Source organism: Panulirus ornatus, chromosome 17, assembly GCF_036320965.1.
Source record: "Panulirus ornatus isolate Po-2019 chromosome 17, ASM3632096v1, whole genome shotgun sequence".
NCBI lineage: Eukaryota > Metazoa > Arthropoda > Malacostraca > Decapoda > Palinuridae > Panulirus > Panulirus ornatus.
Window position 1 is genome coordinate 44,351,498 of NC_092240.1, and position 14,514 is coordinate 44,366,011.

The window sequence follows — 14,514 nt, forward strand, 5'->3', positions numbered from 1 at the left end:
GTGAGATATGCAAAAAAAGAGAGTCATGGTAAGCGGTTTGGTTAAGCGATAAGAAATAGTGAAAACCTTCCTTAAGGTTAAATGTGGCAAAGCAGTTGGAGTGGATGGTACAGTATGGCAGTTGAATTTCTTATGAAAGGGGTTGAATGTTATTTGATTAATTAGAATTCTCAGCGTGTGTATGGATCATGGTATGGGCCCTGAGGATTGGCAGAATGCATCTATAGTGCCACTGTTTAAAGGCAAGGAGGATAAAGGTGACTGAGTAAGAGGTATGTAGAAGTTTGTTAAGCACACCTGATAATTTGTATGGGAGAGTGTTGATTGAGATGGTGGTGGCAAGCATAGAGCTTCATATTATGGAGGAAGAGTGTGGTTTCAGGAGTGGTAGAGGATGTGTATATCAGATGTTTGAATAGAAGAATGTTTGTCAGAAATACCTAGAGAAACAGGACTTGTGTGATGAATTTATGGATCTTGAGATAGCATTGATGATGTATGGATGTGAGATATGGACTGTAGATAAGACTGTATGGAGGAGGGTGCAGTTCTTGGAGATGAAATGTTTGAGGATAGTATATAGTGTGAGGAGGGTTGATTGAGTAAGTAATGTTTGGGTAAGAGAGAAGTGTGGTAATAAGAAAAATCTACTTGAGAGGACTGAAGAGGGTATGCAGAAATAGGTCGGAGATAAAGAGAGAATGAGTGAGGATAGGTTTGATGAAAAGGTTTTATATATCAGAAGTAGAAGATATAAGAAGCAGGTGAAGAATGAATTGGAGATGAAAGGATGGAGTGAAAAGATTTTGTGTGCTCAGGGTTTGAATATGCAGGAAGATGAAGGGTGTGCATGGGATAGAGTGAGTTGGAGCAATTTGTCATATGGGGGGTAACATGCTGTCAGTGGACTGAACCAGGGCATATGAAGCAGCTGCGGGAAACTATATAAAGGTGTATATGGCCTGGTTGTGAATAGGGGACTTTGGCTCTGATGCATTACTTATGACAGGTAGAAAATGGATGTTACCAAATGAGGACTTTTAGATAAGATGTCTTTGTCAACTTGTATACATGATACAAAATGAAATTCTTTATGGCTAGAAACTCAGTTCAAAGTTAAAAAGTATAAGAATCATGAAATGAAAATGATAAATACCACATCTCAATTCAAAGTTAAAAAGCATAGGAATGATGAAATAAGAATATAACATAAAGTATCATGTAAAGAATCATCTATTGCACTCAGAAACTATATTACAGAGGCGTAACTGCATCTCTAGATGGTTAAACAGTAGAATGCTTTTTAGTACAAATAATTTCCTGAATATATATTGGTGCTTTGTATAGGTAGAGACAGTCTTCTTCCTGACCTTGAAAATGCATAATATTGGTGTAGAGGATGTGTTGCTTCTTGCATAATCTTCTCCACCTGCTTCATTGCACATTCCTGATGCAGTATATCTAATGTTTTAGTGTTTGTACCTAATTTCCCAGCTTTCTTAACAGTGTTCTCAAATTTATTTTTTGCTTTACTGTTTAGCTTGCTCTACCAGGCAGTAATTGAAAAACATAATATTGATTCTATAGTTGACCTATAAAAAGATAAGATATTGCATTGTCTATATGTAGGCTATTTAGATATGTACAAGGTGCAATCTTTATGCATCATATCAGTATTTGCACCACCTTTTAACAGGTCATATATGATAAAGCCTGAATACTTGTACTGACTCACTCTTTCTACATTTTTATTTTCAATTATAATTAAGTCTGCTACATGTAGTGTTTTTGTCCCAAAATCTATTATCATCTCTTAAGTTTTCTTTACATTCAAGTGCAAATAATCTGTTTTACACCACTCAAGAAAGCAACTAACCTATGCAATAATCTTTACAATTGTCTTTTAAGAAATTTTCTGTGCTTACTGTATCATCAGCAAATTTTGAGATAATGCAGTTGCTAAAAACACTTGTGCAGTCATCAGTATACAAACTGAACAAAGTGGGGGACATAACGCACCCCTGGGATGCACCCGTATTGGTAGAAAGTATGTTGGACTCACTGTTATCTGTCTTGGTATACTGTGGCCTCTGTGTTGAAAAGCTGAAGATTCATTTCAGTAAGTTACTGTTTACATCCATCCCTAATGATTTATTTAACAAAATTTGTGGTTGGATTGTATTAAAGGCAGAGCTTGTGTCTAAACGTTTGCTAATCTCATTTACAAAAGTCAAACTTACATCCTGCATGCTTTTCTTTTCACAGCATGCAAACTGCAGTGGATGTGATCAAGTGGGGCCTTTCTTTGTTCCTGATGCAACCTCTCCAACAAGGGAAATGGCGATCAAGTCTGAAAAAAGTAAGTAGTAAGCATTGATCATGACACGGGTCATTTTGTGATTTTTTGGTCTTAAGGTTAACTTCCCTCACCTCTTCCCTCACCCACCACCTCATTCACATTAGCCAAATGTGGTATGTTAGCTCACTTGTTTGTACATAGTCTTTAATTTCACACACACTTTTTTTCATTTTATGATGGGAAGCAAGTAACTCAGACTTTAAGGGGTATGGTCACGGACAAAGCAGATGGAAACAAACAAGGTGCAAAGATTATGGAAATACTTAATTTGCAAAATTGAATGTCTAGAGTATATCATTTACCACGAGATATTGAAAGAGCTTAAACATAGTCTAGAAAAAAGAAAGGGGAGATGTATGACAGTATATCCATGGCAGCAGATAGAAGGCATGAATAGTATTATATTATTATTATACTTTGTCACTGTCTCCTGGTAGCACAAGGAAACAGACGAAAGAATGGCCCATCCCACCCACATACACATGTATATACATACACGTCCACACACGCACATATACATACCTATACATCTCAATGTATACATATATATACACACTCAGACATATACATATATACGCATGTACATAATTCATACTGTCTGCCCTTTTTCATTCCCATCGCCACCCCACCATACATGAAATGAGAACCCCCTCCCCCCGCATGTGTGTGAGGTAGTGCTAGGAAAAGACAACAAAGGCCACATTCGTTCACACTCAGTCTCTAGCTGTCATGTATAATGCCCCGAAACTGCAGCTCCCTTTCCACATCCTGGCCCCACAGAACTTTCCATGGTTTACCCCAGACGCTTTACATGCCCTGGTTCAATCCATTGACAGCACGTCGACCCTGGTATACCACATCGTTCCAATTCACTCTGTTCCTTGCAAGCCTTTCACCCTCCAGCATGTTCAGGCCCTGATCACTCAAAATCTTTTTCACTCCATCTTTCCAACTCCAATTTGGTCTCCCACTTCTCCTCATTCCCTCCACCTGTGACACATATATCCTCTTTGTCAATCTTTCCTCACATTCTCTCCATGTGACCGAACCATTTCAAAACACCCTCTTCTGCTCTCTCAACCACACTCTTTTTATTACCACACATCTCTCTTGCCCTTTCATTACTTACTCGGTCAAACCACCTCACACCACATATTGTCCTCAAACATCTCATTTCCAGCACATCCACCCTCCTGTGCACAACTCTATCTATAGCCCATGCCTCACAACCATATAACATTGTTGGAACCACTATTCCTTCAAACATACCCATTTTTGCTTTCCAAGATGATGTTCTCGACTTCCACACATTTTTCAATGCTCCCAGAACTTTCGCTCCCTCCCCCACCCATGATTCACTTCTGCTTCCATGGTTCCATTTGCTGTCAAATCCACCCCCAGATATCTAAAACACTTAACTTCCTTCAGTTTTTCTCCATTCAAACTTACCTCCCAATTGACTTGTCCCTCAACCCTACTGTACCTAATAACCTTGCTCTTATTCACATTTACTCTCAGCTTTCTTCTTTCACACACTTTACCAAACTCAGTCACCAACTTCTGCAGTTTCTCACCCGAATCAGCCACCAGCACTGTGTTATCAGCGAACAACAACTGCCTCACTTCCCAAGCTCTCTCATCCACAACAGACTGCATACTTGCCCGTCTTTCCAAAACTCTTGCATTCACCTCCCTAACAACCCCATCCATAAACAAATTATACAACCATGGAGACATCATGCACCCATGCCACAGACCATCATTCACTGAGAACCAATCACTTTCCTCTCTTCCTACTCGTACTCATGCCTTACATCCTCTATAAAAACTTTTCACTGCTTGTAACAACTTGCCTCCCACAACATATATTCTGAATACTTTCCACAGAGCATCTCTATCAACTCTTTATCATATGCCTTCTCCAGATCCATAAATGCTACATACAGATCCATTAGCTTTTGTAAGTATTTCTCACAGACATTTTTCAAAGCAAACACCTGATCTACACATCCTCTACCACTTCTGAAACCACACTGCTCTTCCCCAATCTGATGCTTTGGACATGCCTTCACCCTCTCAATCAATACCCTCCCGTATAATTTACCAGGAATACTCAACCAACTTATACCTCTGTAATTTGAGCACTCACCTTTGTCCCTTTGCCTTTGTACAATGGCACTGTGCAAGCATTCCGCCAATCCTCAGGCACCTCACCATGAGTCAGACATACATTAAATAATCTTACCAACCAGTCAACAATACAGTCACCCCCTTTTTTAATAAATTCCACCAATACCATCCAAACCCGCTGCCTTGCCAGCTTTCATCTTCCGCAAAGCTTTTACTACCTCTTCTCTGTTTACCAAATCATTTTCCCTAACCCTCTCACTTTGCACACCACCTCGACCGAAACACCCTATATCTGCCACTCTATCATCAAACACATTCAACAAACCTTCAAAATACTCACTCCATCTCCTCACATCACCACTACTTGTTCTCACCTCCCCATTTGCGCCCTTCACTGAAGTTCCCATTTGCTCCCTTGTCTTGCACACTTTATTTACCTCCTTCCAAAACATCTTTTTATTCTCCCTAAAATTCATTGATACTCTCTCATCCCAACTCTCATTTGCCCTCTTTTTCACCTCTTGCACCTTTCTCTTGACCTCCTGCCTCTTTCTTTTATACATCTCCCTGTCATTTGCATTATTTCCCTGCAATAATTGTCCAAAAGCCTCTCTCTTCTCTTTCACTAATAATCTTACTTCTTCATATCACCACTCACTACCTTTTCTAATCTGCCCACCTCCCCACGCTTCTCATGCCACAAGCATCTTTTGCGCAAGTCATCACTGCATCCCTAGATACATTCCATTCCTCCCCCACTCCCCACATATGAATATTAATGCATCTCATTGAGAATGATCATTATTATATTATTAGTATTTTGCTTTGTCGCTGTCTCCCGCGTTTGCGAGGTAGTGCAAGGAAACAGACGAAAGAAATGGCCCAACCCACCCCCATACACATGTATATACATACACGTCCACACACGCAAATATACATACCTATACATCTCAGTGTACACATATATATACACACACAGACACATACATATATACCCATGCACACAATTCACACTGTCTGCCTTTATTCATTCCCATCGCCACTTCGCCACACATGGAATACCATCCCCCTCCCCCTCATGTGTGTGAGGTAGCGCTAGGAAAAGACAACAAAGGCCCCATTCGTTCACACTCAGTCTCTAGCTGTCATGCAATACTGCCCGAAACCACAGCTCCCCTTCCACATCCAGGCCCCACACAACTTTCCATGGTTTACCCCAGACGCTTCACATGCCCTGATTCAATCCACTGACAGCACGTCAACCCCGGTATACCACATCGATCCAATTCACTCTATTCCTTGCCCGCCTTTCACCCTCCTGCATGTTCAGGCCCCGATCACTCAAAATCTTTTTCACTCCATCTTTCCACCGCCAATTTGGTCTCCCACTTCTCCTTGTTCCCTCCTCCTCCGACACATATATCGTCTTGGTCAATCTTTCCTCACTCATTCTCTCCATGTGCCCAAACCATTTCAAAACACCCTCTTCTGCTCTCTCAACCACGCTTTTTTTATTTCCACACATCTCTCTTACCCTTACATTACTTACTCGATCAAACCACCTCACACCACACATTGTCCTCAAACATCTCATTTCCAGTACATCCACCCTCCTGCGCACAACTCTATCCATAGCCCACGCCTCGCAACCATACAACATTGTTGGAACCACTATTCCTTCAAACATACCCATTTTTGCTTTCTGAGATAATGTTCTCGACTTCCACACATTCTTCAAGGCTCCCAGGATTTTCGCCCCCTCCCCCACCCTATGATCATATCTTGAATTATTCTTGAAAACAGATTTCAGAAGTATCAAACAAATATTAATGAGTGTCCTGAGAAGTAACACGACAAAAGTTTTGATGTAATACCAGGAGAAAGAAGAAACATGCATAGGGTAATCAGAGAAACATTCAAGAGAAGGCTGGACTCAGTGCTGAGGTCATATCCTGGTGAACCAAGAATAGGTCATTGTTGGAGATATTGTGGCAGAAAAATAGTCTAACTTTGCCATTTTGGCAAAATCTTGTTGTAGGTACTTGATAAAAGGAAGGTTACTCCATGTTTGGCCTTTGTAGTGTCATCACCATTTTGTTAATTATTTCATATCATATTTGCTCAAATTTTTATACTTGAAGTTACTTCAGTTTCACTTTTGCCTATTCGCAAATTGTATTAAAAAATTTTTGTATCTCTTTGATTGTGTAAAGATGAATAATGATACGTCAATTTGTAGTAGACAGAAATGGTTAAAAGAACAGTTGGATTTTTTAAATAAAAAAGAAAGCGAAATTTAGCTTCTTATGTATTGGGTGAAGAATAATTTTAGAGAGGTGTCAAGATGATGTTCAGATGATTATGCTTATTCCTCAGGTCTATATACACCCAAGAAAGCCATAATCAGCAAACTGTTTGAAACAAGGATGGCTGATGGCAAGAGAAGTACACCAGTGTTTATTCCTCCAACAGAAGGATACTGAAAGAAGGATGGCTGATGGTAAGTGAAGTACACCAGTGTTTATTCTTACACCAGAAGGGTGTGCAAAATAAGTCAGTATAAGTAAACTTTATTCATCTGGATAACCAGAAACCTTTGTAGTTAATTACATGAGTGTGGCCTTTCCACATTTCAGCTGGTTTGTCCATACAAACACCTTATGTACACAGTTTCCCATTCTGTCCTTCCACCATGCCTTCAGCTTTCATTCTAATATTTCTTACACACACACACACACACACACACACACACACACACACACACACACACATATTTCTGTACTTACCACTCATATCCCACTTTACTGACCTCTACCATACATCCTTTTCTAATTTCCTCATTTGACATGCTGTTTAAACTGCTAACCCCACATACCTTCAGACATTCAATTTCATTTTCATGTATTCTTTGTTGCATGTATTTTTTTTTTTTTTTTTTTTTGCCGCTGTCTCCCGCGTCTGCGAGGTAGCGCAAGGAAACAGACGAAAGAAATGGCCCAACCCACCCCCATACGCATGTATATACATACGTCCACACACGCAAATATACATACCTACACAGCTTTCCATGGTTTACCCCAGACGCTTCACATGCCCTGATTCAATCCACTGACAGCACGTCAACCCCGGTATACCACATCGATCCAATTCACTCTATTCCTTGCCCTCCTTTCACCCTCCTGCATGTTCAGGCCCCGATCACACAAAATCTTTTTCACTCCATCTTTCCACCTCCAATTTGATCTCCCACTTCTCCTCGTTCCCTCCACCTGCGACACATATATCCTCTTGGTCAATCTTTCCTCACTCATTCTCTCCATGTGCCCAAACCATTTCAAAACACCCTCTTCTGCTCTCTCACCACGCTCTTTTTATTTCCACACATCTCTCTTACCCTTACGTTACTTACTCGATCAAACCACCTCTCACCACACATTGTCCTCAGACATCTCATTTCCAGCACATCCATCCTCCTGCGCACAACTCTATCCATAGCCCACGCCTCGCAACCATACAACATTGTTGGAACCACTATTCCTTCAAACATACCCATTTTTGCTTTCCGAGATAATGTTCTCGACTTCCACACATGCTTCAAGGCTCCCAGAATTTTCGCCCCCTCCCCCACTCTATGATCCACTTCCACTTCCATGGTTCCATCCGCTGCCAGATCCACTCCCAGATATCTAAAACACTTTACTTCCTCCAGTTTTTCTCCATTCAAACTTACCTCCCAATTGACTTGACCCTCAACCCTACTGTACCTAATTACCTTGCTCTTATTCACATTTACTCTTAACTTTCTTCTTTCACACACTTTACCAAACTCAGTCACCAGCTTCTGCAGTTTCTTACATGAATCAGCCACCAGCGCTGTATCATTAGCGAACAACTGACTCACTTCCCAAGCTCTCTCATCCACACCAGACTGCATACTTGCCCCTCTTTCCAAAACTCTTGCATTCACCTCCCTAACAACCCCATCCATAAACAAATTAAACAACCATGGAGACATCACACACCCCTGCCGCAAACCTACATTCACTGAGAACCAATCACTTTCCTCTCTTCCTACCCGTACACATGCCTTACATCCTCGATAAAAACTTTTCACTGCCTCTAACAACTTGCCTCCCACACCATATATTCCTAAAACCTTCCGCAGAGCATCTCTATCAACTCTATCATATGCCTTCTCCAGATCCATAAATGCTACATACAAATCCATTTGTTTTTCTAAGTATTTCTCACATACAGTCTTCAAAGCAAACACCTGATCCACACATCCTCTACCACTTCTGAAACCACACTGCTCTTCCCCAATCTGGTGCTCTGTACATGCCTTCACCCTCTCAATCAATACCCTCCCATATAATTTACCAGGAATACTCAACAAACTTATACCTCTGGAATTTGAGCACTCACTCTTATCCCCTTTGCCTTTGTACAATGGCACTATGCATGCATTCCGCCAATCCTCAGGCACCTCACCATGAATCATACATACATTAAATAACCTTACCAACCAGTCAACAATACAGTCACCCCCTTTTTTAATAAATTCCAATGCAATACCATCCAAACCTGCTGCCTTGCCAGCTTTCATCTTCCTTAAAGCTTTTACTACTTCTTCTCTATTTACCAAATCATTTTCACTAACCCTCTCACTTTGCACACCACCTTGACCAAAACACCCTATATCTGCCACTATATCATCAAACACATTCAACAAACCTTTAAAATGCTCACTCCATCTCCTTCTCACATCACCACCACTTGTTATCACCTCCCCATTAGCCCCCTTCACTGAAGTTCCCATTTGCTCCCTTGTCTTACGCACTTTATTTACCTCCTTCCAAAACATCTTTTTATTCTCCCTGAAATTTGATGATACTCTCTCACCCCAACTCTCATTTGCCCTCTTTTTTACCTCTTGCACCTTTCTCTTGACCTCCTGCTTCTTTCTTTTATACCTCTCCCACTCATTTGCATTTTCTCCCTGCAAAAATCGTCCAAATGCTTCTCTCTTCTCTTTCACTAATAATCTTACTTCTTCATCCCACCACTCACTACCTTTTCTAATCAACCCACCTCCCATGCTTCTCATGCCACAAGCATCTTTTGTGCAAGCCATCACTGCTTCCCTAAATACATCCCATTCCTCCCCCACTCCCCTTACCTCCTTTGCTCTCACCTTTTTCCATTCTGTACTCAGTCTCTCCTGGTACTTCCTCACACAAGTCTCCTTCCCAAGCTCACTTACTCTCACAGCTCTCTTCACCCCAACATTCTCTTTTCTTTTCTGAAAACCCCCACAAATCTTCACCTTTGCACTATATCAGCACTATAATTTGTTCCAAAGAAAAGTCAATGAGAAAAAAATTGGATCTGTCATTTCTAAACAGAGGTGGAATTTGCCAGTCAAGGGCTTCAGGTCCAGAACACTTCAAGAACTGGGTTTTATCATCAACCTGAGCAGGTCCCACTTATTTCCCAGCCAAATATCTCGTGGGAAGGAATTGATTGAAACACAAATACTAGCACTCTTTGTCTTCCTGGGAACAAAACTTGGGACTGCACAAATGTTGCAGTTGCTTGCATTGCCAGCCCTTGGTGTCTCTGTGCCAAGTGGCTACAGACCAGAAAAGTTACCATTTAGGGGGAAAAATGCAGAAAGCAGAGATCTTCCAAGAGTGCTTCCCTGGGAATTTCTCAAATCTTTAGTTAGGTGGACTTTTGTACAGAATCTCCAGAAACCCTGCTTTGGAGACCTCCAGTGACTTTGCTTGTTGTTTGAATGGACACTATGAATCAAGGATTTGGTTTTCATTCTTCAGAGGGCCACTTTGATGTTTGCCCTAGGATGGAGAGATAAAAGTCCTTTCCTAATAATGTAATAGAGCTGCTTTTCCCATTGTTATCCATCTTCTCAAATGTCCTGAGTCCAGAATGCAAAACTTGATTTTCAGTGGACAATATTGTGGCTGTCTGATGCCATATAAACAGAGGTTCTTACAAAGCCCTTGCCTCTCTTATTGTTAATGAAAAAAATCTTTCCTTGGCTATGTCCAAAGGATTTTCTTGCAAAGCCTCTTATTTTTGAGAAGTAGATTAGCATATGTTCTATTAAGATCTGATGCAGTGTCAAAAATAGTATTTATTGCCCCTCTCTTCAAGTGGATCTCCTTACAACTAGACCTAGTGCATTGCTTGTTTTGTGTTTCACTAGTTTTAGATGTAGGGTCAGTTGCGACGGATGCTAACTCTTTGGATTGAAATTACTGAATAATTGGAATCCTGTTATTCTTTTTTCCTCAGTTCATCTTCCTGAATTTTTTTGTTCAGACTGGCCGGTTTTCAGAGTTTAGTAACATTGATAGCCCCAATGTGGGACAACAGTCTTGGTGCTAGTGACTATGCCATATTCCTCATTTGATAATCTTAAACCCCTGTGGACCACCACAGTTTTTTTTTTCATGACTCTAACCTCTCAGTACTGAACTTTGGAATGTACTTGTACAGATTTTTTCAAACACTTCTACAGGCAGAGGTTTGGGAAAAGCCAAACAGATGACCTTATATAAAACATTTGCCCTTCTCCTCATAATTGTTTCCAGTTGGTCTGTAAAATCTCATAAACATTTCAGTCTTGAAGAAACTGATGTCTTGAATGTTACTAAAGCCTTATATTTGAGTTCTTTGGCCTTTTATCATAGAAATTATGCCATTCATAAGTGCACCCTTCAAGAACTCCTCCCTCAGGGTTCTGATATTACTGTTATCCGACAGGCCCCTGTTGGGATAAACATCTCCAGTTTTTCTTTCTATCGAAACCAGTTGCTTTTCCACTGCAACCAAAATAGAAGCTTTCAGATGTCTTGGCCTTCTATGATCTACAGGATTTCTGGCAGTTTACCTCCTCAACTTCTCGTAAGAGCTCTTTTACCTCATAGCCTTGGGCTCTTGGATGAAGTTTGTAATTAACATACTGCCTCCAGGCACAAGAATTTCTTTGTCTTCCTCTGAAACCGTTTGTTGGAGAAATTCAAGAAAAGGGATTTTAAGGACTTGTTTTCCACCTTTGCCTGATGTTACTGTAGTGTAGACATTGTTGTATCTATCCTGTGTGGCTCCAGGAATTCTTCTTTGAGAGAGTTGGATTCCATTGCAGGTATCCATATTGGTTTTAGATGTATTCTTATTCTTATTTTTCTCTAGTTTTCTTATCTTGTGCTGCCATTTCCTTCTGATTCTTGAAAAACCTGTCCTGTGTCCTTGCTTTGACTGCCTTTGGGTTGGGGACCATGATCTCCAAATAGTGAGCTCTGATGGGCTGGAGGTGAGTAGGTCGATGATGTCATCCAAGTGAGGGTCTCTGATCAGCGGAAGGCAGGCTAGCACTTCCTCCCCAAAAGTCCTGAAAGTTGGAAAGTCCTGAGAAAGTCTTAGAGAATATATCTATTCCTCGGAGGACACTGCCTCATGGAGAATTTATTCTTTTATTTATATATTTCTTTAGTTTTTTGAGTGGAGGAAAAAGTTTTTTATGACCTTCCAGTCTCGATACCTTGCTCATGTTCATCTCAGCACTTACGTAAAGTTTTATTTCTAGTTTCAGTTGTCAGGTGCTATTCTGATGAGTACTTCAGCATCCCACCAAAAGTAGTTTGCCCTGACCTATATTTCATGTTTCAGAGATGAACTTCGTAATTGGTCATTTGCATTTTTGATCCCATAACCCAGAGCAAACCCACAAACCAGCTGGTCTTGGTTATGGAAACTGGTCTTCAGGCATTTTAGGGTGTCTTGGTTTTAGAGCATACACTCTTGAAGGAATTATTTTGAGATTTTTGTTGTTGACCTGAATGTTTTTGTTAGGGAAAAAAGAATATAAAGATCTCAAATGAGGTTAAAGGTGATATGATTGCACCTGTCACTTAACATAGGATTGGAACTTGTAGTTTCGTAAAGTTTAATGTGAATGTAGTAAGCTTAATCTAATATTATAGATGTATTTATTTTCCAGGATGATATGCAAGATGGTAAACAAGTGAAAGACTTGTAAGGTTGTCTCCAAATTCCATTAAACTTAATTAGGCAAAGTGATGGTATTCATAGCTGTCTTATTATTCATTTTTTGATGTCTTAATCGATGATTTATATTTTTACATGTTTTCTTTAGTTCCATCTTGGACCTCATTACACAATACAATATCTTTACCCTTTGAGACTTACTTTCATTGTGTAATAGATTATTTTATTTTCAGTATGGAGACCCCAGATAAGACTTAAGAAGCCAACTTTTCTTCAAGTCAACAAGAAAACTAAGAATGTGGTTGAAAAAGTTGATGTGATGTAGCAATGGAGCCTAACATGTCAAGCAGTCAACCACCAGAAGTCTTCAGTACTAATTCTAGTTGCTTACCCAGTACGAGGGTGTCTCTTCCTGCTGAAGTCTGTGGAGTTCCTGCAGGTTTACCTGCTAGATTTGCAAAGTAAGTTTTTTCTTGTAAGGTGTGAAGTTGATATATTTTAGACTTATTTTTATGCATTTTGCCTCTTTTTTTTTTTAACTTCTGAATTCATTAAGACTTGCTTGTGATGGGTTATTCCCCTATGCTGTGCATGATGTTGCAATGGAAGATCACTATCTGAAATTTCTTTTTAATATAGTATCTTTCAGTTTTTACTTCTCACTTCACACATAATTCATTTTCCTTGGAGAAACAGAGAAAAATGATAGACTCCTCTGGAGTGAGAATATTGTAAAGATATTCCTTCCTGTCCTTTGAAGATGACACAGTCTTGCCAAATATGATAACTTGCTCACATTGTAACAACTTGCAGGTGGATTTGGGTGACTTCATGATAATGATGTATTTATATATTATGCATCCATACCTTACCTTTTTTTACCTTCCTTCCCAAAGTACCCCTTCTCTAGAGCTCCCACAGTGCATAGGAAGTTGGCCACATCTACTGGGTGGGACCAAAGGTCTGAAAGTATGATGATATTTGTTTGTCTTTTAATGTTTAGGAGGGCTAAGGGGTATATGTTCAGAGTCTTCATTTGAAGATTTGCATCTTTTAACACAATGGATCCCATGATATATTGAATTAATGCATCCATCCTTAAAAGCTAAGCAGTATTCCACTTGGCCTAATTAAGTTTAATGGAATTTTAAGACAATGAACCATCCTGCAGATCATCCTGGAAAATATCCTTGCATTCTTGGCAGATATTTCTGCCTATGTGAATACTAAAGCTCATTAGATAAGTCTTAGGGCATACCTTAATACAACTTTCTGTCCCTCGAATTCTCAGCAATAGTGACTTCTCAAAATAAGATTGAACATGTGGAGTTGCTGTGGTCTTTGTCTCTTGTGAATACCTTTTTCTCTTTGAGGCTAATTGTTAATAGGGGTACAGGAATTTCAGTATATCATAAAAGATCTGGTTCCATGGTTCTTCATTGCCAAGAATGCACTGAAATCTAAATGTCAAATTTTATTTCTGATGGATGGTACAGTGGTCTGCCGCTATGATGAACAAAGGATCTTACAGATTTCTACATCTTTTAAGAGTTGATTGAAAAGACTGCTTTGAGCTCTGTCCAAGAACCTGTTCTTCTAAGTCGTTTATCAAAGAGGAGTATGAACTGTTTGGGCAGATGCCCACCGTAGATCAGATTCCTAAGGAATAGTGATGTCTTTCTTGAAATATGCTCTCAAGTGGCTCCTTTTCTAGGAGTAGCAGCACACTTCATGGTCTGTATGCCTCTAGAGCCACTGCTTTATTCATAAGTTATGTTTTTCCATTCTTGAATGAAGGCCAGCAGTAACAGATGCACTTTTCCTGACCTAGAGTCTATGGAACCAGATATATCTTTTTCCCCCAGTTCATCTGGATTCACTTCTAAAACAAACTGCTTTTCAGGGTTCATTGGAATTGTTAACTCCTGGGTAGTACAAGCACTTTTGGTGCCAGGGACTCCATTAAATTTGCCATGTGCTTAGTTGCTTTC

The 14,514-nt window shown here is 40.0% G+C and overlaps 1 long non-coding RNA gene across 1 annotated transcript in view; it reads left to right on the forward strand.

Annotated features, from left to right (window-relative positions):
* LOC139754478 (uncharacterized) overlaps positions 1–13,063 on the forward strand; it is a 34,064-nt gene extending 21,001 nt beyond the window's left edge. Inside the window, exons 4-6 of the long non-coding RNA XR_011713893.1 lie at positions 2,266–2,359; positions 6,866–6,989; positions 12,757–13,063. This is a non-coding gene — a long non-coding RNA (uncharacterized lncRNA). The remainder of the gene's footprint in view (positions 1–2,265; positions 2,360–6,865; positions 6,990–12,756) is intronic.
* Positions 13,064–14,514: the final 1,451 nt, after the last annotated feature.